Source organism: Ursus americanus, chromosome 20, assembly GCF_024610735.1.
Source record: "Ursus americanus isolate L20-20 chromosome 20, mUrsAme1.1.p, whole genome shotgun sequence".
In the NCBI taxonomy this organism is placed as follows: domain Eukaryota; kingdom Metazoa; phylum Chordata; class Mammalia; order Carnivora; family Ursidae; genus Ursus; species Ursus americanus.
This window is the reverse complement of record NC_142146.1, coordinates 49,595,757-49,602,293: the sequence shown is the minus strand read 5'-3', so window position 1 is coordinate 49,602,293 and position 6,537 is coordinate 49,595,757.

Here is a 6,537-nt window from a genome sequence, read left to right as displayed (position 1 = left end):
GCATGTTATAAATATATTTGAATACGTGTACCAGCTTGCAGTGCAAAAATATATGGGTTATTGAAAATCACTGGAGATCTCATTTCCTAGCACTCTTTTGAAGAAGCCCGATGAAAACATTTCCATAACTAAAGTGAGGACAACAAGTAATTCAGACAGAAATAGAGTTTTTAAAAAATTGAGGTATCGAGATAATCAGTTCTATTTTCTGTTTTGGTTATCAAAACATAGCTTGTAGGGGCGCCTGGGTGGCACAGCGGTTAAGCGTCTGCCTTCGGCTCAGGGCGTGATCCCAGCGTTATAGGATCGAGCCCCACATCGGGCTCCTCTGCTGGGAGCCTGCTTCTTCCTCTCCCACTCTCCCTGCTTGTGTTCCCTCTCTCGCTGGCTGTCTCTGTCTCTGTCAAATAAATAAATAAAATCTTAAAAAAAACAAACATAGCTTGTAGATACTTTAGCAATGAAATTGAGAAATTAGTGCCCTCTTCTGTTCTTCCATAACACCGAACACATATCTGTTTTAGCACTTGTCACATTATAATTATTTATCTGTCTTCTCTCTCTTCCGAGTTGAATGGATCCTGTAACTTAAACCATACCTTATTAAATATTGGAGAATTTCTGCTTTCTTCACAGCATTTAGTCCAGTTTCTTGCTCATTGGGAACTCTATACATATTTGTTAAATAAAGGTATGAAATAAAGAATGAAGTAGACTGGGGCTCCTGGCTGTCTCAGTTGGTAGAGCATGTGACTCGATTTCAGAGTTGTAGGTTCGAGCCCCATGTTGCGTATAGACATTACTTAAAAAAAAAAAAAAAAAAAAAAAGAGAGAAATGAAGTGAACCATCCCTGTTGCCTACTCATTTTGACCAGAACCTATTTTTCCAGTCTGATTTTCCTCTATACATCCTACGGTCCTATACCGCGAAGATTAATTTGCCTTCAGTGGTCTGAAAGAACATTTTTAAAACTTGTCACGTTTGAACATGATACTTATTTTGGGCAAACCACTAGATACATATTTAGCATAAATATTTAAACAAATGAAACAAAAGCCAACATAAGGTTTTTAAAATGCAGTTTTCCTTTTACTATGTTTGTGTGGACAAACCTAAACATTTGTCTTCTGGTTAAAAAAAACAGGTGTTAGAAATAAGAAAGGGCATACCCCATTAGGATTCCAAGTAGTACAGAAATAGGAGAATTTTCCTTATGGTGTAAATTGCTTACCACCTCCTCAGCTTTCAAAGCTTTAGAAATTGCTTTCTGGCTTACCAGTTTCTTCATTTTCTCTTCACAATACAATTTGCTCTTTTGCGTAAACTTTTGTTCAATGTCTGTAATAATGATTGCTGTATTAGAAGACTGATCCTCAGTTGGCTAGATTATGAAGACACATTTTTCTCTTAGTTATAGTATGGGATTCTGCAGGAATTTTTAATAGTACAATATATTCCATAGTGAAAATATGTAACCCCAAAGTTTCAATACTGTTTCCTGGGCCCAGGAAAGTACTTCAGTTATGTCGGTCCTGCCCCACAGGCTCCGGCCATCTTGAAAGTTGTAGATACTGGCTCTGTGGGAAGTCTTTCTGGAAACAAAACTCACAAAGCTGAGTTGTGAAGCTCTTAGGAGGAAGGAAAGGGAGCTCTGTTCCCTGACACTATTGTTGCTTCTAAAATACTTTATTCCCTGCCCCCCAACCGCCAGGAGAATACAATGAAACAAGTTGGAGAAAAAGAGAAAATGGAATAAGTTCACTTTAATTAGCATGCTCTCTGACTTTTAAAAAAGTACTCATTCTGGGGTGCCTGGCTAGCTCTTTGGGAAGAGCGTGGACTCTCGATCTCCTGGTTGTGAGTGTGAGCCCCACTTTGGGTATAGAGATTACTAAAAATTTTTTTTAAAAAGTATTCCCTTAAGAAAAAAGTATTCATTCTGTGGTGGGAACTGAACATCCTTTAAGAAGTATGACTGGGGTACAAGAAAATCTTAGTTGAATTGAAGGACTTCACCTAGGTACAATTCTATTTTGTCTTCACCCAGCATTGACAGGCTGGATTATTTTGCCAAGGCATTAAAGTAGGGAACCTGGAGTTCAGAATTCTGCTATCTAGTCCAAGCTCTTGTCTGAGCTTGACAAACAATTTAACCTGTATCTCCTTATTTGTAAGGTGAAAAGTGCATTTGCTTATTATATATATATTTTACAATTTTTATTTTTAAGTAATCTCTATCTCTAGACCCAATGTGGGGCCTGAACCCACAACCCTGAGATCAGGACCCACATGTTGCACTGAAGGAGCCGGCCAGGCGCCCTGCTTATAATATTTTTGATATTTCCATGTAGAAAGGGAAAACAATAATACATGCTTGTTCTAGAAAAAATATGAATAGCCCATTTAAAAATGGAGCAGTTTGGGGCGCCTGGGTGGCTCAATCAGTTAAGTGGCCAACTTCTGATTTTGGCTCAGGTCATGGCCTTGGGGTCCTGGGATTGAGCCTCATGTTGGGCTCCCTGCTTGACAGGGAGTCTGCTTCAGGATTCTCTCTTTCCCTCTGCCCCTCCTCCCCACTCACTCTTGTGCTCTCTCTCTAAAATAAATAAATAAATCTTTAAATAAAAAAAAATGAAGGGGTACCTGGGTGGCTCAGTTGTTAGGGGTCTGCCTTCGACTCAGGTCCTGACCCCAGGGTCCTGAGATCGAGCCCCACATTGGGCTCCCTGCCCGGTGGGGAGCCTGCTTCTCCCTCTCCCTTTCTCTCTGCCTGCTGCTCTGCCGTCTGTCTCTGTTAAATAAATAAATAAAATCTTTAAAAATAAATAAATAAATAAACAAATAAATAAAATGGAGCCCTTAAAAATATTATTTTCTATTGGCAAAAGTTTAGCCTTAACTTTTTTTTTCCTCTGTAGGCCAAATACATTTCAACGTGTAGACTTTGCTAGCATTTAAAAGCTTTAAATAGGTCGCCAATAATAATGTAATTTATTTACTCAGTAATCTCTACCCCTAATGTGGTGCTTGAACTCACAACCCCAAGATCAAGAGTTGCATGCTCCACCAACTGAGACAGCCAGGCACCCCTAAAAAAATAACTGACATTTCTGAGAGCTCATTTTGTGCTAGGAATTTTGCTAAGAGCTTCACATGTAGTAGTCTTATTTAATTTAGTTATTTTATAGGCATGCATTCCTTCCATGAACCAAGATCCCAGCACTGCAAAAATGTGTTAATTTATGAAAACTAAGTATTTCAGGGACACCTGGGTGGCTCAGTTGATCAGGCATCTGCCTTCGGCTCGGGTCGTGATCCCAGGATCCTGGGATCGAGTCCCACATTGGGCTCCTTGCTTACTGGGGAGCCTGCTTCTCCCTCTGCCTGCTGCTCCTACTGCTCGTGCTCTCTCTCTCTGACAAATAAAATCTTTAAAAAAGAAAAAGAAACCATTTCAGTGAATTCCTCACATTCCTGAATAGGTAAAAGATTATCAAAATATTAATAATTGTTGAAACAGGGTGACCAATACGTAGGGCTTCATTATGCTATTTTACTTTTGTTTGCACATGAAAATTTCTGTGATAAAACGTGAAAAACACAAATAAGAAGCAACTCTTCCCAAGATCAGCTGTCCTGCTCATGTTCCTTTCTCTCTGTTCTCAGCTTAGCATGACAGTTGCCTACATATGGGGATGAATGTTTCTCCAGCTGGGGAGGGAAAGATTGGTGGCATTTATACTGCGACAGCCCCCTGCCCCATTCTTCCTAATGGACACGGGAAATTTCTTTTCTCATTTTTTAAAAAATCTCTGTCATATACGCAGGAATCTATACAAAGGTGTTAATGGCTTTCTTTGGTGGCAGGTTTGGGAGATGGCAGGGTTGGGGAGCTTTGCTCTTTTTATCTACCAGAATCCATTCCTTCCCTCATTTGGGAAGAGCAGTTTCCTTTCTATGGGGGCCAAATCCTCCCTAACTCCTCATAGTTCTGCTGGGGCTGCTACTCAAAGTACCCCACCTCTTGGCTATAGGGCTGGGTGTATAATCAGAGACTGACTGTATGCATACACTCTACTTGTTGTGTTGCCCACATTAATTGACCTAGGGATGGACACATGACCTGAACCAGGTCAATTAGGATCCTTTCCTACAATCTTATTTACAGATGGTAAAAAAAAAGGGGGGGGGGCTTTCTTTCCCCTGCAATCACTAGCTGAGGTCATGGAGCTGTCCCTGGTGATGCTTTCTCCACCCACCAGCCTACAGAAGCAGCTCATATATAATAGGAAGGAATAAGGTTAAAACATTGGAAAAAGCTGGGAGAGAAAGAGTAGGATCAAAAGTGAGAATAAATGTGGGAAAGAAATGGATGATTCTGAATGCCTGCATCCAGTTATTCCTGAAGCCTTTATCCTTTCCTCTGTTGTAAGGTGGGAGTCAGTACACTGGCTACTTTCTTCGAGTTAGTTTGAGTTGGGGTTTTGTTATTTGTATCTAAAAGTAAGGCCATAAAGAGAGCCACTGCTCTCTTCAGGAGTACTATCTGAATCCCAGCTAAGAATTACCATCTCTCATTGTGTCTGGTACATGGGAAGTACTCAAGAAATATGTGTTAGGAGAGATATAACTCATCCTGGATAATTCCTAAGCTCTTTGGTTATTCTTGTGACTTTTTGGTGCCTTGATTAAAAGAGATAATATTCATCTCCTTCACTTTCTTGCTTTCTAGATGTAACTTGAAGATTATTGCTGATTAAATTCGAGTATCTTAAATATGGCTATTTTTGCAACTGAAAGCACCATTTTTGCACAGCTAGAAAAATCGACTTTCAACACCGATTCCTAGTGCAGTTTTCTAAGAGAACCTTTATGATGTGCAGTGCAGCGGGCCCACCTCAAAGCACATCAATCATCTTACCAGCTATCAGGCACCTTTTACAGGATTTTCTGTGATCCTGGTGTCAGTGCACATTCTGTATCAAGGCAGAGGTGATATGTGGAAATCTGGCAGCTATTTAGAAGGGAGGCCAGGCAGTGCTGTGCCAGTATAATTAATGAGAGTCATCGCTCTGGAAGCCAGAGGAGAGTGGGGGTGGGGAAGGATGTCTTTCACCAGTAAATGGCATTTAAGAAAAATCGGTGCTTTCATAGCCCTTTTACTGCACAGAGGAGGTTAAGTCAAAGGACTGCTGTAAAGGGCTTTCCGTAACTCGCTGCACAGATGGAGGTCCCCGAAGCAAGGAAGATTCAACCCCAGACTTTTCAGCAGAGCTGATTTCAACCTTGAATTGAGCTACTAGCAGGAGTCCCTTATACTTGGAAAAGGGGTAAATCCTTACAGAAAGATTGTAGTTTAGGTGACCAGGAGACCATTCAAAAAAGGTACTACCATACAGGACTTCTGTTTTGCCTGCCCAAAGGAGTGTTAATCTAGATCCCATTTTTTTCCAATTCCCTTGTATGCAGTGAAGGAAGGGGGTAGTATTTGTTTTGTTTTTCTATTGACTATTCGGTAACCATGGAAGGGTTTGTGTAACCTGGAGAGGCTGTTTACTACCCAGTGTCTCCTCCCTTTGTTATCATTCCCTCTGATTGTCACAAGCAGAGAAAAATAGTTCTGTTTGGCTTCTAAACACTTAGCAATTGAACAATATTTTCTTGGTTTTAGTTAGTGATTTTTCTCTGATTAATGGTGTTTAAGAAAAAAAAAAGCTCAGAGACAAGAGCTACCTTAAAGGATTTATGGATCTGTCCCTGTGTCCTAAACACTTAAGACCATGATTAAGTATGATTCACACGAAGGGAGGGAGAAGGGCCAGGAGGTGGGGTTTTAGCTGTTATCTGTAATGCTTTATTTAAAAAACAAGGGGTAGGAAGCAGGAGTATAATATGCCTTGATTTTGGTAGGTTTGAAATATTGCATAGCGAAAAAATTTTGAAGTTCATACAATTATGGAAATCGATTAAAACTTTCAAAATAAAGACTGCATGACAAACAAGTGCTCTTGTTGTGAACTTTGTGTCCAAGCTTATTTTACCACGTGCGTCTGTGGTTTTTCAGGTCTAAGACAGACAAACACAGGAGGTTTGGAGTGGGTAACTTCCGTGGTTGTGTGAGGGGCTGTCTTAGTGTGTGTGTGTGTCTCTCTCTTACTCTGTCTTTTTGGCCTTCCTATTCACCATGGAGATCACCAGCAAAACAAAGCTCTAAAAAGCATGTTTGTATGCAAAGCAGGAAGCAATTTGGGGGTAGAAGAGTAGTTACCTGTTTAATTTCTTATAAATGGAGGATTTTTGTACGGGCATTTAAAAAAAAATTAGGGAGCTTTCTTTCTTTGGAGCCAAAGGACCTTATATATCTTTTCCCAAACTGAATTTTTCCTGGCACCCTGGCATGAAGAAATTCAAGTGACTATTCTGGTGGCTTTTCCTTTTTTTTTTTTTTTTGAGAGTCCAGGATTGCTTTCAGGATAAAGTTTCTTCTTGCCCATGGTGCTTTGCTGTGACATTGTAATTGCCTCTGTTGAATTGAA